Genomic DNA, 17,794 nt, shown 5'->3' on the forward strand with positions numbered 1-17,794 from the left:
CATTTTTCTGTGATCTTTGAAAGAAAAGGGAGATTGGTGATGGGGCGGAAGTTATTGAGGTCATTTGCATCTGCAGAGGTTTTTTTTAGAAGGGAGTAACCTGTCCTGTTTTGAGGACAATTGGGAGAGATCCGTGACTGAGGAAGAGATTGACTAGCCTGGTCCAGTAGGAGAGAGTGTTAGTATAGAAATCAATGGTGAAGCCACTGGGAATGGGGTCAGAGGAATGGTTGAAATGTTTGGTTTCGTGGATGCATTTGAGGAGATCAACCTCTGCGATGGCGGCAAAGTTCTGCCAAGTGACTAAGGTTTTTCACTCCTTGATGGGGGTGGGGTGGGTGACCTGTTCCATCAGAGATTTTACCTTTTGATCGAAGAATATAGCGAACTCAGTTTCTTTATTTGATGCATCCTCAGGCTTGATGGTTTGGGGAGAACAATTTGGGTTTTTGATGAGGTTGAAAAGTTTTTTGGGTCTGTTTTTAGCTGAATCGAGGAGGGATCTGAAATGTGATGTTTTTTCCTGGAAGATGTGTTTGTGATATATCGATCTTGCTGAACGTAAAAGAGAGAGGTTGGGGGTGAATGGAGATTGTCTCCAGTGCTTCTCCAAGATTGTAAGGTTTTTCCTTTCGTCATAGAGAGCTTTGTTGAACCAAGGAGCTGATGGGGTGGGTCTTTTCCTTTTGCTTTGGAGTAGAGCAACCTTGTCGATTTCGACTGCGTGGATTGAGAGGCAAAGGGAGTGAGAACTGACCTTGGCCAGAGACGGTCACTCCACCCGCCGCGCGGCTCCCCCCGAGTGCGCCGGTCTCCCTTGCAGACTCTGCCTGCTCGCCACTGCCCTCGAGGCTAAGGCTCCCTTTTCTCCACTTCTGATTGTTCCCTTGTGCCAGTACTTGCCGCATCTTTACTGTGCTGTGCCCCTGTCTCTGCTCACTCTGCCGCCTTGCTTTCCCCACTGTCCTAACCCCACTCACCCCTGGTTACTGCCCTTGTGAAGCGGGACCCGCGGAGCGGGTCCGGCGAACAGCTTCAGATTTTCCAGGAAGCGGTGCAGAGCAGGTCAGTGGAGGGCAGTAGGTCCTTTGCTCCGCTTGTTTCGCGCAATAGAAGAGAAGAGTCCCACCAGTTAGGGAGAGAAGGGCTGGTTTTCCCTAGTCCGGTTCGCTGTGGGCGTGGCTTCCAGGGAGAGCGGGCCAGGTGTCAGTAATTGGCCTCGCAGGGACTCCTGGTCAATGGAGTCCCTGCCGTCACGCTCGCAGCCCCGTTGAGCCGCCGCAGCCCCTGGTTACTGCCCTTGTGAAGCGGGACCCACGGAGCGGGTCCGGCGAACAGCTTCAGATTTTCCAGGAAGCGGTGCAGAGCAGGTCAGTGGAGGGCAGAAGGTCTTTTGCTCCGCTTGTTTCGCGCAATAGAAGAGAAGAGTCCCACCAGTTAGGGAGAGAAGGGCTGGTTTTCCCTAGTCCGGTTCGCTGTGGGCGTGGCTTCCGGGGAGAGCGGGCCAGGTGTCAGTAATTGGCCTCGCAGGGACTCCTGGTCAATGGAGTCCCTGCCGTCACGCTCGCAGCCCCGTTGAGCCGTCGCAGCCCCTGGTTACTGCCCTTGTGAAGCGGGACCCGCGGAGCGGGCCCGGTGAACAGCTTCAGATTTTCCAGGGAGCGGTGCAGAGCAGGTCAGTGGAGGCCAGAAGGTCCTTTGCTCCGCTTGTTTCGCGCAATAGAAGAGAAGAGTCCCTCACAGCACTGCCGGACAGACAGTTTTACTAGATAAAGCCAAGTCACCAAGACTGCAGGGTTTAAGTCCCAGAGTTTTATTTTACAAAGCACTGTTCATAGGTGTCTTAGTTCAATTGGAGTGACTCGGGACTACAACTCCCAGAATGCATCAGGGTATTGGCTTTCCTTTACGCAAGTCATGTTGTGGTGTCTTGGCTTTCTTTTACTCAATTCATGCTGTGGTGTCTTGAGCTTTCCTTTACACAAGTCATGTTGTGGTGTCTTGGCTTTCTTTTACACAATTCAAGTTGTGGTGCCTTGGCTTTCCTTTACACAAGTCATGTTGTGGTGTCTTGGGCTTTCCTTTACACAAGTCATGTTATGGTGTTTTGGTTTTTCTTTACACAAGTCATGTTGTGGTGTCTTGGTTTTTCTTTACACAAGTCATGTTGTAGTGTCTTGCTGTTTCCTTTCCAGGAGTCAGAGTGAGTGAGAGAACAGAGTAAGGCTTTAAGAGTGGCTGTCTATTCTGTGTTCTGTAACTACAAATCAGCACGGCCATTCCTCTTCTATTGTTGGTAACTCTGACATTGGCAATGAATTAGCTGAACTTTGTCGACATTACAAGAAAGTCTGGCAGCAACTACGTCTCGTTTACCCAGAAAGCCTGTCTCTGTTTTGCATATGGTTAAAGGGGCATATTCTGAACTTTTGACTGAGTCAGTGCAGGAAAATAAAGACAATCAAACATAGGGCTGATCCCAGAACTGCAATAAACAGTGGACAGTGATAGCTAGGTGGATTACACATTTTGGCTTGCACCATACCTGTAAAAGAGTATGTATTCTTGTGATATATATACTTGTTTTTCTATAACGTTTCTTTGCCCGGATGAACCTCAGTGGTCTGGGGTGCAGGCTTCAAACCTGTAGCTGTCTAGCGACAGAGTGGTTCAATTCCACCTTCTGGGCGAGGCAGCTTTTGTGATGGGCTGCCCATTGTCACAGTAACTAATACATGTTTTTATGTCAATTCTGTTCATGTTCACAACTTGTAGCAGACAATATTTGGTAACTACATTTTCAGCAGCCCAGCCGACACGTGTTTTCTTCTGTGTTTTCAAGCCACGTCACCATTTAAGATCAAAGAGTGACAGAGAGAATTACTTGTTAAATAGTAGCCAGCGCTCTGAGGGGCGATTCACCTGGGCACCCCAGCAAGTCATGAAAGGAAGGGTATGCATTAAACACAGTGTAGATTGGGGAACATCACATTAATAACCTGAGAGATTAGGAACAGATACAGAGCCGGACTGGGAAGAGCAATCAGACCTGGCAGATCCCTGGGAGCGGTGAGGAGGGGGTGTGGTGGTGCTAGCAATAAGCACTGATCCGGCTTTTGTTATTCTGAGCTGCAGCACTGCTGCAAAACCGGCCTCCAGAGGCACAAAACCGCTCCCCACCACTCCGGGGAAATGCCCAGTGCCTTCTACGGCCAGTCCGGCCCTGAACAGATATTGTCCGATACTAATGAAATTAAGGCATCCCGTTGACAATATCAGAGTGAACGGTCATCCCTCTGCTCCCATAAATGCCCCCTGCACTGAGAAAGGACCACTGTACCCCATCCTCCCTCCACGGAGCAGGCTTTTTGTGGGCACTTTACTTCTTTGCTGCAGACTTTGCCCCCAGATCTTGGAGTCTAACAGTCTTTCTGTGCACCTAATATAAACAAATGAATACATTTATTTATTTTTATTTAATGCATTTTTATAAAGCGTGGACTTTACCCAAAGGTGTCAGAGCATTGTACAATAGAACCAGTTACGTTACATGAGAGAACTGTTGCAGGAATAGAACAAACAAAAATAGCATGCCATCGAGTCGAAGTAACGCAGGCAAAAGGCACACAATCTCAAGCACAGTATAAACAGACTATACAAGCAAAAGTAAGAATAAATATGACAAATTTTACAATGCCTAAAGAACTTCCTGGCGACCAATAGCAGGCCATAGAATCAAAACAACGCAGGCAAAAGGAACACAATTTCGAACGCAGAAAGCACAGGATGTACAAACAAAAATAAAAATATATGTGACAAACTTACAATGACTAAAGAACTTCCTGGCGGGGTTCTGAGAAGGAGGGAATTAGTTCTGAAAGTGTCTTTGGATTTAAAAGAGATTTGAGGTCTGCTTTGAAGATCTGGATGGAGATGATGGCACGGAGCGAAGGAGGAAGAGAGTCCCAGATTCTCACTGCATTACATGAGAACGATTGTGCCAACAATTTTTCTCTTTTGAAGGAGGGGGGTTCAAGAAGGAACTTTTCCGCATTCCGAGAAGGTCTTGAGCCTCCAGGCAGTTTGAGTTTATTCGCCAGATAGCGAGGGGAGGAAGAGTGCAAATCTTTGTGGGTGATGCACTCTGTTTTGTAGATAGCTCTAGCCTTGATGGGAAGCCATCGGAGAGAGGACAGGATAGGAGTGATGTGGTCACTTCGTTTGGATCCTGAATTTAAGCGAGCTGCTGAGTGGAGGACAGAGGTGAGATTTGGGAAGGCCAGTCAGAAGAGAATTACAATTGTCAAGTCTAGAGAGAACTAGCGATTGGACCAGGGTTTTTAGGTCATTCTCCGGGAAGAACCGACGAATCCCCCATAAAAGTCGCAGTTGATAACATGCGCTCTTGGCCATGGAGTTGATGTGTGAGATTAGGTTGAGTCTTTTGTCAAGTATGACACCTAAGGATTTTGCGCAGTCCACAATGATGGGTTTACTGTTGAGTAGATTCGATTGATCCATCCAGGCTTGAACAGGAGCCGGAGAGAGAGAGCTAGATATGAGGAGGAATTCTGTTTTGGAGGGATTGAGAATGAGTTGGTGAACTAGCATCCAGTTGTGAATAGTGTTGAGAGTAGAGCTGAGGGGAAGACACCTTGAGGTAGATTTGGGTGTCATCTGCATAGAGATGGTAGAGGATTCCAGATTTGCTTAGAAGGTTCCCTAATGGTTCAAGATAGAGATTGAACAGAGTGGGAGCAAGGATAGAACCTTGAGGGATGCCTTGACCAACCACCAGTGGGGACGAGAGACTGTTTGCAATCTTGATCATTTGGGATCTGTCTGAGAGGAAAGAGGCAAACCATTTGAGTACTGTGCCTTCCACACCCATTCTCTGTTGAAGAATGTTAAGGAGGGTGTTGTGATTAACAGCGTCAAAAGCTGCAGAGAGGTCAAGAAGAATCAGAAGGCACGATTCCCCCGAATCGAGAATATGCAGCACATCATCGATCACTTGCAGCAGGGTTGTTTCAGTGCTGCAGTTTTGAATAAAGCCCGACTGGAACATGTCGAGGAGATTATTGTCCATAATGTGTTGGGAGAGTTGTTTTGCAACACATTTTTCTGTGATCTTTGAAAGAAAAGGGAGATTGGTGATGGGGCGGAAGTTATTGAGGTCATTTGCATCTGCAGAGGTTTTTTTTAGAAGGGAGTAACCTGTCCTGTTTTGAGGACAATTGGGAGAGATCCGTGACTGAGGAAGAGATTGACTAGCCTGGTCCAGTAGGAGAGAGTGTTAGTATAGAAATCAATGGCGAAGCCACTGGGAATGGGGTCAGAGGAATGGTTGAAATGTTTGGTTTCGTGGATGCATTTGAGGAGATCAACCTCTGCGATGGCGGCAAAGTTCTGCCAAGTGACTAAGGTTTTTCACTCCTTGATGGGGGTGGGGTGGGTGACCTGTTCCATCAGAGATTTTACCTTTTGATCGAAGAATATAGCGAACTCAGTTTCTTTATTTGATGCATCCTCAGGCTTGATGGTTTGGGGAGAACAATTTGGGTTTTTGATGAGGTTGAAAAGTTTTTTGGGTCTGTTTTTAGCTGAATCGAGGAGGGATCTGAAATGTGATGTTTTTTCCTGGAAGATGTGTTTGTGATATATCGATCTTGCTGAACGTAAAAGAGAGAGGTTGGGGGTGAATGGAGATTGTCTCCAGTGCTTCTCCAAGATTGTAAGGTTTTTCCTTTCGTCATAGAGAGCTTTGTTGAACCAAGGAGCTGATGGGGTGGGTCTTTTCCTTTTGCTTTGGAGTAGAGCAACCTTGTCGATTTCGACTGCGTGGATTGAGAGGCAAAGGGAGTGAGAACTGACCTTGGCCAGAGACGGTCACTCCACCCGCCGCGCGGCTCCCCCCGAGTGCGCCGGTCTCCCTTGCAGACTCTGCCTGCTCGCCACTGCCCTCGAGGCTAAGGCTCCCTTTTCTCCACTTCTGATTGTTCCCTTGTGCCAGTCCTTGCCGCATCTTTACTGTGTTGTGCCCCTGTCTCTGCTCACTCTGCCGCCTTGCTTTCCCCACTGTCCTAACCCCACTCACCCCTGGTTACTGCCCTTGTGAAGCGGGACCCGCGGAGCGGGTCCGGCGAACAGCTTCAGATTTTCCAGGAAGCGGTGCAGAGCAGGTCAGTGGAGGGCAGTAGGTCCTTTGCTCCGCTTGTTTCGCGCAATAGAAGAGAAGAGTCCCACCAGTTAGGGAGAGAAGGGCTGGTTTTCCCTAGTCCGGTTCGCTGTGGGCGTGGCTTCCAGGGAGAGCGGGCCAGGTGTCAGTAATTGGCCTCGCAGGGACTCCTGGTCAATGGAGTCCCTGCCGTCACGCTCGCAGCCCCGTTGAGCCGCCGCAGCCCCTGGTTACTGCCCTTGTGAAGCGGGACCCACGGAGCGGGTCCGGCGAACAGCTTCAGATTTTCCAGGAAGCGGTGCAGAGCAGGTCAGTGGAGGGCAGAAGGTCTTTTGCTCCGCTTGTTTCGCGCAATAGAAGAGAAGAGTCCCACCAGTTAGGGAGAGAAGGGCTGGTTTTCCCTAGTCCGGTTCGCTGTGGGCGTGGCTTCCGGGGAGAGCGGGCCAGGTGTCAGTAATTGGCCTCGCAGGGACTCCTGGTCAATGGAGTCCCTGCCGTCACGCTCGCAGCCCCGTTGAGCCGTCGCAGCCCCTGGTTACTGCCCTTGTGAAGCGGGACCCGCGGAGCGGGCCCGGTGAACAGCTTCAGATTTTCCAGGGAGCGGTGCAGAGCAGGTCAGTGGAGGCCAAAAGGTCCTTTGCTCCGCTTGTTTCGCGCAATAGAAGAGAAGAGTCCCTCACAGCACTGCCGGACAGACAGTTTTACTAGATAAAGCCAAGTCACCAAGACTGCAGGGTTTAAGTCCCAGAGTTTTATTTTACAAAGCACTGTTCATAGGTGTCTTAGTTCAATTGGAGTGACTCGGGACTACAACTCCCAGAATGCATCAGGGTATTGGCTTTCCTTTACGCAAGTCATGTTGTGGTGTCTTGGCTTTCTTTTACTCAATTCATGCTGTGGTGTCTTGAGCTTTCCTTTACACAAGTCATGTTGTGGTGTCTTGGCTTTCTTTTACACAATTCAAGTTGTGGTGCCTTGGCTTTCCTTTACACAAGTCATGTTGTGGTGTCTTGGGCTTTCCTTTACACAAGTCATGTTATGGTGTTTTGGTTTTTCTTTACACAAGTCATGTTGTGGTGTCTTGGTTTTTCTTTACACAAGTCATGTTGTAGTGTCTTGCTGTTTCCTTTCCAGGAGTCAGAGTGAGTGAGAGAACAGAGTAAGGCTTTAAGAGTGGCTGTCTATTCTGTGTTCTGTAACTATAAATCAGCACGGCCATTCCTCTTCTATTGTTGGTAACTCTGACATTGGCAATGAATTAGCTGAACTTTGTCGACATTACAAGAAAGTCTGGCAGCAACTACGTCTCGTTTACCCAGAAAGCCTGTCTCTGTTTTGCATATGGTTAAAGGGGCATATTCTGAACTTTTGACTGAGTCAGTGCAGGAAAATAAAGACAATCAAACATAGGGCTGATCCCAGAACTGCAATAAACAGTGGACAGTGATAGCTAGGTGGATTACACATTTTGGCTTGCACCATACCTGTAAAAGAGTATGTATTCTTGTGATATATATACTTGTTTTTCTATAACGTTTCTTTGCCCGGATGAACCTCAGTGGTCTGGGGTGCAGGCTTCAAACCTGTAGCTGTCTAGCAACAGAGTGGTTCAATTCCACCTTCTGGGCGAGGCAGCTTTTGTGATGGGCTGCCCATTGTCACAGTAACTAATACATGTTTTTATGTCAATTCTGTTCATGTTCACAACTTGTAGCAGACAATATTTGGTAACTACATTTTCAGCAGCCCAGCCGACACGTGTTTTCTTCTGTGTTTTCAAGCCACGTCACCATTTAAGATCAAAGAGTGACAGAGAGAATTACTTGTTAAATAGTAGCCAGCGCTCTGAGGGGCGATTCACCTGGGCACCCCAGCAAGTCATGAAAGGAAGGGTATGCATTAAACACAGTGTAGATTGGAGAACATCACATTAATAACCTGAGAGATTAGGAACAGATACAGGGCCGGACTGGGAAGAGCAATCAGACCTGGCAGATCCCTGGGAGCGGTGAGAAGGGGGTGTGGTGGTGCTAGCAATAAGCACTGATCCGGCTTTTGTTACTCTGAGCTGCAGCACTGCTGCAAAACCGGCCTCCAGAGGCACAAAACCGCTCCCCACCACTCCGGGGAAATGCCCAGTGCCTTCTACGGCCAGTCCGGCCCTGAACAGATATTGTCCGATACTAATGAAATTAAGGCATCCCGTTGACAATATCAGAGTGAACGGTCATCCCTCTGCTCCCATAAATGCCCCCTGCACTGAGAAAGGACCACTGTACCCCATCCTCCCTCCACGGAGCAGGCTTTTTGTGGGCACTTTACTTCTTTGCTGCAGACTTTGCCCCCAGATCTTGGAGTCTAACAGTCTTTCTGTGCACCTAATATAAACAAATGAATACATTTATTTATTTTTATTTAATGCATTTTTATAAAGCGTGGACTTTACCCAAAGGTGTCAGAGCATTGTACAATAGAACCAGTTACGTTACATGAGAGAACTGTTGCAGGAATAGAACAAACAAAAATAGCATGCCATCGAGTCGAAGTAACGCAGGCAAAAGGCACACAATCTCAAGCACAGTATAAACAGACTATACAAGCAAAAGTAAGAATAAATATGACAAATTTTACAATGCCTAAAGAACTTCCTGGCGACCAATAGCAGGCCATAGAATCAAAACAACGCAGGCAAAAGGAACACAATTTCGAACGCAGAAAGCACAGGATGTACAAACAAAAATAAAAATATATGTGACAAACTTACAATGACTAAAGAACTTCCTGGCGGGGTTCTGAGAAGGAGGGAATTAGTTCTGAAAGTGTCTTTGGATTTAAAAGAGATTTGAGGTCTGCTTTGAAGATCTGGATGGAGATGATGGCACGGAGCGAAGGAGGAAGAGAGTTCCAGATTCTCACTGCATTACATGAGAATGATTGTGCCAACAATTTTTCTCTTTTGAAGGAGGGGGGTTCAAGAAGGAACTTTTCCGCATTCCGAGAAGGTCTTGAGCCTCCAGGCAGTTTGAGTTTATTCGCCAGATAGCGAGGGGAGGAAGAGTGCAAAGCTTTGTGGGTGATGCACTCTGTTTTGTAGATAGCTCTAGCCTTGATGGGAAGCCATCGGAGAGAGGACAGGATAGGAGTGATGTGGTCACTTCGTTTGGATCCTGAAATTAAGCGAGCTGCTGAGTGGAGGACAGAGGTGAGATTTGGGAAGGCCAGTCAGAAGAGAATTACAATTGTCAAGTCTAGAGAGAAGTAGCGATTGGACCAGGGTTTTTAGGTCATTCTCCGGGAAGAACCGACGAATCCCCCATAAAAGTCGCAGTTGATAACATGCGCTCTTGGCCATGGAGTTGATGTGTGAGATTAGGTTGAGTCTTTTGTCAAGTATGACACCTAAGGATTTTGCGCAGTCCACAATGATGGGTTTACTGTTGAGTAGATTCGATTGATCCATCCAGGTTTGAACAGGAGGCGGAGAGAGAGAGCTAGATATGAGGAGGAATTCTGTTTTGGAGGGATTGAGAATGAGTTGGTGAACTAGCATCCAGTTGTGAATAGTGTTGAGAGTAGAGCTGAGGGGAAGACACCTTGAGGTAGATTTGGGTGTCATCTGCATAGAGATGGTGGAGGATTCCAGATTTGCTTAGAAGGTTCCCTAATGGTTCAAGATAGAGATTGAACAGAGTGGGAGCAAGGATAGAACCTTGAGGGATGCCTTGACCAACCACCAGTGGGGACGAGAGACTGTTTGCAATCTTGATCATTTGGGATCTGTCTGAGAGGAAAGAGGCAAACCATTTGAGTACTGTGCCTTCCACACCCATTCTCTGTTGAAGAATGTTAAGGAGGGTGTTGTGATTAACAGTGTCAAAAGCTGCAGAGAGGTCAAGAAGAATCAGAAGGCACGATTCCCCCGAATCGAGAATATGCAGCACATCATCGATCACTTGCAGCAGGGTTGTTTCAGTGCTGCAGTTTTGAATAAAGCCCGACTGGAACATGTCGAGGAGATTATTGTCCATAATGTGTTGGGAGAGTTGTTTTGCAACACATTTTTCTGTGATCTTTGAAAGAAAAGGGAGATTGGTGATGGGGCGGAAGTTATTGAGGTCATTTGCATCTGCAGAGGTTTTTTTTAGAAGGGAGTAACCTGTCCTGTTTTGAGGACAATTGGGAGAGATCCATGACTGAGGAAGAGATTGACTAGCCTGGTCCAGTAGGAGAGAGTGTTAGTATAGAAATCAATGGCGAAGCCACTGGGAATGGGGTCAGAGGAATGGTTGAAATGTTTGGTTTCGTGGATGCATTTGAGGAGATCAACCTCTGCGATGGCGGCAAAGTTCTGCCAAGTGACTAAGGTTTTTCACTCCTTGATGGGGGTGGGGTGGGTGACCTGTTCCATCAGAGATTTTACCTTTTGATCGAAGAATATAGCGAACTCAGTTTCTTTATTTGATGCATCCTCAGGCTTGATGGTTTGGGGAGAACAATTTGGGTTTTTGATGAGGTTGAAAAGTTTTTTGGGTCTGTTTTTAGCTGAATCGAGGAGGGATCTGAAATGTGATGTTTTTTCCTGGAAGATGTGTTTGTGATATATCGATCTTGCTGAACGTAAAAGAGAGAGGTTGGGGGTGAATGGAGATTGTCTCCAGTGCTTCTCCAAGATTGTAAGGTTTTTCCTTTCGTCATAGAGAGCTTTGTTGAACCAAGGAGCTGATGGGGTGGGTCTTTTCCTTTTGCTTTGGAGTAGAGCAACCTTGTCGATTTCGACTGCGTGGATTGAGAGGCAAAGGGAGTGAGAACTGACCTTGGCCAGAGACGGTCACTCCACCCGCCGCGCGGCTCCCCCCGAGTGCGCCGGTCTCCCTTGCAGACTCTGCCTGCTCGCCACTGCCCTCGAGGCTAAGGCTCCCTTTTCTCCACTTCTGATTGTTCCCTTGTGCCAGTCCTTGCCGCATCTTTACTGTGTTGTGCCCCTGTCTCTGCTCACTCTGCCGCCTTGCTTTCCCCACTGTCCTAACCCCACTCACCCCTGGTTACTGCCCTTGTGAAGCGGGACCCGCGGAGCGGGTCCGGCGAACAGCTTCAGATTTTCCAGGAAGCGGTGCAGAGCAGGTCAGTGGAGGGCAGTAGGTCCTTTGCTCCGCTTGTTTCGCGCAATAGAAGAGAAGAGTCCCACCAGTTAGGGAGAGAAGGGCTGGTTTTCCCTAGTCCGGTTCGCTGTGGGCGTGGCTTCCAGGGAGAGCGGGCCAGGTGTCAGTAATTGGCCTCGCAGGGACTCCTGGTCAATGGAGTCCCTGCCGTCACGCTCGCAGCCCCGTTGAGCCGCCGCAGCCCCTGGTTACTGCCCTTGTGAAGCGGGACCCACGGAGCGGGTCCGGCGAACAGCTTCAGATTTTCCAGGAAGCGGTGCAGAGCAGGTCAGTGGAGGGCAGAAGGTCTTTTGCTCCGCTTGTTTCGCGCAATAGAAGAGAAGAGTCCCACCAGTTAGGGAGAGAAGGGCTGGTTTTCCCTAGTCCGGTTCGCTGTGGGCGTGGCTTCCGGGGAGAGCGGGCCAGGTGTCAGTAATTGGCCTCGCAGGGACTCCTGGTCAATGGAGTCCCTGCCGTCACGCTCGCAGCCCCGTTGAGCCGTCGCAGCCCCTGGTTACTGCCCTTGTGAAGCGGGACCCGCGGAGCGGGCCCGGTGAACAGCTTCAGATTTTCCAGGGAGCGGTGCAGAGCAGGTCAGTGGAGGCCAAAAGGTCCTTTGCTCCGCTTGTTTCGCGCAATAGAAGAGAAGAGTCCCTCACAGCACTGCCGGACAGACAGTTTTACTAGATAAAGCCAAGTCACCAAGACTGCAGGGTTTAAGTCCCAGAGTTTTATTTTACAAAGCACTGTTCATAGGTGTCTTAGTTCAATTGGAGTGACTCGGGACTACAACTCCCAGAATGCATCAGGGTATTGGCTTTCCTTTACGCAAGTCATGTTGTGGTGTCTTGGCTTTCTTTTACTCAATTCATGCTGTGGTGTCTTGAGCTTTCCTTTACACAAGTCATGTTGTGGTGTCTTGGCTTTCTTTTACACAATTCAAGTTGTGGTGCCTTGGCTTTCCTTTACACAAGTCATGTTGTGGTGTCTTGGGCTTTCCTTTACACAAGTCATGTTATGGTGTTTTGGTTTTTCTTTACACAAGTCATGTTGTGGTGTCTTGGTTTTTCTTTACACAAGTCATGTTGTAGTGTCTTGCTGTTTCCTTTCCAGGAGTCAGAGTGAGTGAGAGAACAGAGTAAGGCTTTAAGAGTGGCTGTCTATTCTGTGTTCTGTAACTATAAATCAGCACGGCCATTCCTCTTCTATTGTTGGTAACTCTGACATTGGCAATGAATTAGCTGAACTTTGTCGACATTACAAGAAAGTCTGGCAGCAACTACGTCTCGTTTACCCAGAAAGCCTGTCTCTGTTTTGCATATGGTTAAAGGGGCATATTCTGAACTTTTGACTGAGTCAGTGCAGGAAAATAAAGACAATCAAACATAGGGCTGATCCCAGAACTGCAATAAACAGTGGACAGTGATAGCTAGGTGGATTACACATTTTGGCTTGCACCATACCTGTAAAAGAGTATGTATTCTTGTGATATATATACTTGTTTTTCTATAACGTTTCTTTGCCCGGATGAACCTCAGTGGTCTGGGGTGCAGGCTTCAAACCTGTAGCTGTCTAGCAACAGAGTGGTTCAATTCCACCTTCTGGGCGAGGCAGCTTTTGTGATGGGCTGCCCATTGTCACAGTAACTAATACATGTTTTTATGTCAATTCTGTTCATGTTCACAACTTGTAGCAGACAATATTTGGTAACTACATTTTCAGCAGCCCAGCCGACACGTGTTTTCTTCTGTGTTTTCAAGCCACGTCACCATTTAAGATCAAAGAGTGACAGAGAGAATTACTTGTTAAATAGTAGCCAGCGCTCTGAGGGGCGATTCACCTGGGCACCCCAGCAAGTCATGAAAGGAAGGGTATGCATTAAACACAGTGTAGATTGGAGAACATCACATTAATAACCTGAGAGATTAGGAACAGATACAGGGCCGGACTGGGAAGAGCAATCAGACCTGGCAGATCCCTGGGAGCGGTGAGAAGGGGGTGTGGTGGTGCTAGCAATAAGCACTGATCCGGCTTTTGTTACTCTGAGCTGCAGCACTGCTGCAAAACCGGCCTCCAGAGGCACAAAACCGCTCCCCACCACTCCGGGGAAATGCCCAGTGCCTTCTACGGCCAGTCCGGCCCTGAACAGATATTGTCCGATACTAATGAAATTAAGGCATCCCGTTGACAATATCAGAGTGAACGGTCATCCCTCTGCTCCCATAAATGCCCCCTGCACTGAGAAAGGACCACTGTACCCCATCCTCCCTCCACGGAGCAGGCTTTTTGTGGGCACTTTACTTCTTTGCTGCAGACTTTGCCCCCAGATCTTGGAGTCTAACAGTCTTTCTGTGCACCTAATATAAACAAATGAATACATTTATTTATTTTTATTTAATGCATTTTTATAAAGCGTGGACTTTACCCAAAGGTGTCAGAGCATTGTACAATAGAACCAGTTACGTTACATGAGAGAACTGTTGCAGGAATAGAACAAACAAAAATAGCATGCCATCGAGTCGAAGTAACGCAGGCAAAAGGCACACAATCTCAAGCACAGTATAAACAGACTATACAAGCAAAAGTAAGAATAAATATGACAAATTTTACAATGCCTAAAGAACTTCCTGGCGACCAATAGCAGGCCATAGAATCAAAACAACGCAGGCAAAAGGAACACAATTTCGAACGCAGAAAGCACAGGATGTACAAACAAAAATAAAAATATATGTGACAAACTTACAATGACTAAAGAACTTCCTGGCGGGGTTCTGAGAAGGAGGGAATTAGTTCTGAAAGTGTCTTTGGATTTAAAAGAGATTTGAGGTCTGCTTTGAAGATCTGGATGGAGATGATGGCACGGAGCGAAGGAGGAAGAGAGTTCCAGATTCTCACTGCATTACATGAGAATGATTGTGCCAACAATTTTTCTCTTTTGAAGGAGGGGGGTTCAAGAAGGAACTTTTCCGCATTCCGAGAAGGTCTTGAGCCTCCAGGCAGTTTGAGTTTATTCGCCAGATAGCGAGGGGAGGAAGAGTGCAAAGCTTTGTGGGTGATGCACTCTGTTTTGTAGATAGCTCTAGCCTTGATGGGAAGCCATCGGAGAGAGGACAGGATAGGAGTGATGTGGTCACTTCGTTTGGATCCTGAAATTAAGCGAGCTGCTGAGTGGAGGACAGAGGTGAGATTTGGGAAGGCCAGTCAGAAGAGAATTACAATTGTCAAGTCTAGAGAGAAGTAGCGATTGGACCAGGGTTTTTAGGTCATTCTCCGGGAAGAACCGACGAATCCCCCATAAAAGTCGCAGTTGATAACATGCGCTCTTGGCCATGGAGTTGATGTGTGAGATTAGGTTGAGTCTTTTGTCAAGTATGACACCTAAGGATTTTGCGCAGTCCACAATGATGGGTTTACTGTTGAGTAGATTCGATTGATCCATCCAGGTTTGAACAGGAGGCGGAGAGAGAGAGCTAGATATGAGGAGGAATTCTGTTTTGGAGGGATTGAGAATGAGTTGGTGAACTAGCATCCAGTTGTGAATAGTGTTGAGAGTAGAGCTGAGGGGAAGACACCTTGAGGTAGATTTGGGTGTCATCTGCATAGAGATGGTGGAGGATTCCAGATTTGCTTAGAAGGTTCCCTAATGGTTCAAGATAGAGATTGAACAGAGTGGGAGCAAGGATAGAACCTTGAGGGATGCCTTGACCAACCACCAGTGGGGACGAGAGACTGTTTGCAATCTTGATCATTTGGGATCTGTCTGAGAGGAAAGAGGCAAACCATTTGAGTACTGTGCCTTCCACACCCATTCTCTGTTGAAGAATGTTAAGGAGGGTGTTGTGATTAACAGTGTCAAAAGCTGCAGAGAGGTCAAGAAGAATCAGAAGGCACGATTCCCCCGAATCGAGAATATGCAGCACATCATCGATCACTTGCAGCAGGGTTGTTTCAGTGCTGCAGTTTTGAATAAAGCCCGACTGGAACATGTCGAGGAGATTATTGTCCATAATGTGTTGGGAGAGTTGTTTTGCAACACATTTTTCTGTGATCTTTGAAAGAAAAGGGAGATTGGTGATGGGGCGGAAGTTATTGAGGTCATTTGCATCTGCAGAGGTTTTTTTTAGAAGGGAGTAACCTGTCCTGTTTTGAGGACAATTGGGAGAGATCCATGACTGAGGAAGAGATTGACTAGCCTGGTCCAGTAGGAGAGAGTGTTAGTATAGAAATCAATGGCGAAGCCACTGGGAATGGGGTCAGAGGAATGGTTGAAATGTTTGGTTTCGTGGATGCATTTGAGGAGATCAACCTCTGCGATGGCGGCAAAGTTCTGCCAAGTGACTAAGGTTTTTCACTCCTTGATGGGGGTGGGGTGGGTGACCTGTTCCATCAGAGATTTTACCTTTTGATCGAAGAATATAGCGAACTCAGTTTCTTTATTTGATGCATCCTCAGGCTTGATGGTTTGGGGAGAACAATTTGGGTTTTTGATGAGGTTGAAAAGTTTTTTGGGTCTGTTTTTAGCTGAATCGAGGAGGGATCTGAAATGTGATGTTTTTTCCTGGAAGATGTGTTTGTGATATATCGATCTTGCTGAACGTAAAAGAGAGAGGTTGGGGGAGAATGGAGATTGTCTCCAGTGCTTCTCCAAGATTGTAAGGTTTTTCCTTTCGTCATAGAGAGCTTTGTTGAACCAAGGAGCTGATGGGGTGGGTCTTTTCCTTTTGCTTTGGAGTAGAGCAACCTTGTCGATTTCGACTGCGTGGATTGAGAGGCAAAGGGAGTGAGAACTGACCTTGGCCAGAGACGGTCACTCCACCCGCCGCGCGGCTCCCCCCGAGTGCGCCGGTCTCCCTTGCAGACTCTGCCTGCTCGCCACTGCCCTCGAGGCTAAGGCTCCCTTTTCTCCACTTCTGATTGTTCCCTTGTGCCAGTCCTTGCCGCATCTTTACTGTGTTGTGCCCCTGTCTCTGCTCACTCTGCCGCCTTGCTTTCCCCACTGTCCTAACCCCACTCACCGCTCCCTGCCGCTGCTCCCCTGCGGCCCTGCCCCCTTCTCGCTTCGGTAACCCCCTCCCCTTCCCATTCGCCACCCCGCTCCGGCCTCACAGCTGCTCCTCCTTCCCACTTCGCCACTTATGGCGGAGTCCACGCATACGCGTAGCGGTCACGCACAGCGGGCACACCGATTGCGCGCCAAAGGCAAGCCCGTCTATGCCCATCCACACCTGGACCATGCCCAGCACCAGGAACCCTGGATCTCGATGTTACCAATGCACCCGACGAACTTACGACACCGGCACCCTCCGCGCACTCAACACCGGCCGGAACCCCGCCTGCTACCTGGCCACCCCGATGCGCACCCACGGACCCTTCACCTGCCAAGAGTGCAAATTCACCGGCACCCGTGCCGAGCCATCACCCGCCAAGCCTACCACCAGCAAGAATCACCTCAAGTGCATTTTGCTCAACACCCGCTCCGTCCACAGACACGCAGACGAACTCTGGAACCTCCTAGACACAACAGCACCAGACGTCGCCTTCCTCACGGTAACCTGGATGAACGCCTCCTCGGCCCCCGACATCGACATAGCCATCCCAGACGGCTACAAGATCACCCGGAGTGACCGCGCCAACCAAACCGGAGGAGGCATCGCCATCGTCCACAGAAACACCGTCCGCATAACGACCAACTCAGAAGACAACCTCACAGCCGCCGAACACCTGCACTTCCAGATACACACCGACCCCAGGACTATCCTCAGAGGCACCCTAATCTACAGACCCCCGGGACCACGCACTCAATTCAGCAAAGCCATCGCAGACTTCGTAAGCCCGCACGCCCTCAACTCCCCAGACTACATCCTCCTAGGAGACCTCAACTTCCACCTGGAGAACAACAATGACAGCAACACCACCACCCTGCTGCACAACCTCGCCAACCTCAGACTCAAGCAACTAGTGAACACCCCCACCCACTACGCCGGCCACATGCTTGACCCCGTCTTCTCCTCCAGCAAGCACATCTCCTTCAGCCACTCCACCGGACTCCACTGGACAGACCACAGCTGCGTCCACTTCTCCTTCAAGAAAACCACGACCCACCACCACCCGCAACAGGTCCCCCTCAGAAGCTGGAGCAAGATCCCCGCTGACCAGCTCACCACCTCCCTCAGCCACAACCCTCCCACCATCACGACGGACCCCAACGAAGCAGCGAACAACCTCGCACAATGGCTCACCAACTGCGCCTACGAACTCGCACCGCTGAAGAAACCTCCCAGCAGACCCCACAGCAAGAAAGCCTCGTGGTTCACGGACGACCTCATAAACTCGAAGAAAACCTGCCCCTCCCTGGAGAAAACCTGGCGCCAGGACCAGACAACAGAGAACATGACAGCCCTCAAGAACACCACCCGCAAGCACCACCAACTGATCCGCACCACCAAGAGAACTACCTACAAACAACGTCTGGACAACA

The 17,794-nt window shown here is 48.7% G+C and overlaps 3 non-coding genes across 3 annotated transcripts; all 3 read left to right on the forward strand.

Moving 5' to 3' along the window:
- Nucleotides 1–2,603: 2,603 nt before the first annotated feature.
- TRNASTOP-UCA (transfer RNA opal suppressor (anticodon UCA)) lies at nt 2,604–2,690 on the forward strand. Its single transcript has one exon. It is a non-coding gene; the product is annotated as a tRNA-Sec (tRNA).
- Nucleotides 2,691–7,720: 5,030 nt separating this feature from the next.
- Nucleotides 7,721–7,807, forward strand: TRNASTOP-UCA (transfer RNA opal suppressor (anticodon UCA)). Its single transcript has one exon. It is a non-coding gene; the product is annotated as a tRNA-Sec (tRNA).
- A 5,030-nt stretch (nt 7,808–12,837) lies between these two features.
- On the forward strand, nt 12,838–12,924 carry TRNASTOP-UCA (transfer RNA opal suppressor (anticodon UCA)). The gene has a single exon. It is a non-coding gene; the product is annotated as a tRNA-Sec (tRNA).
- The last annotated feature ends 4,870 nt before the right edge of the window (nt 12,925–17,794 follow it).

This window comes from Lissotriton helveticus, chromosome 5_1 (genome assembly GCF_964261635.1).
Source record: "Lissotriton helveticus chromosome 5_1, aLisHel1.1, whole genome shotgun sequence".
NCBI lineage: Eukaryota > Metazoa > Chordata > Amphibia > Caudata > Salamandridae > Lissotriton > Lissotriton helveticus.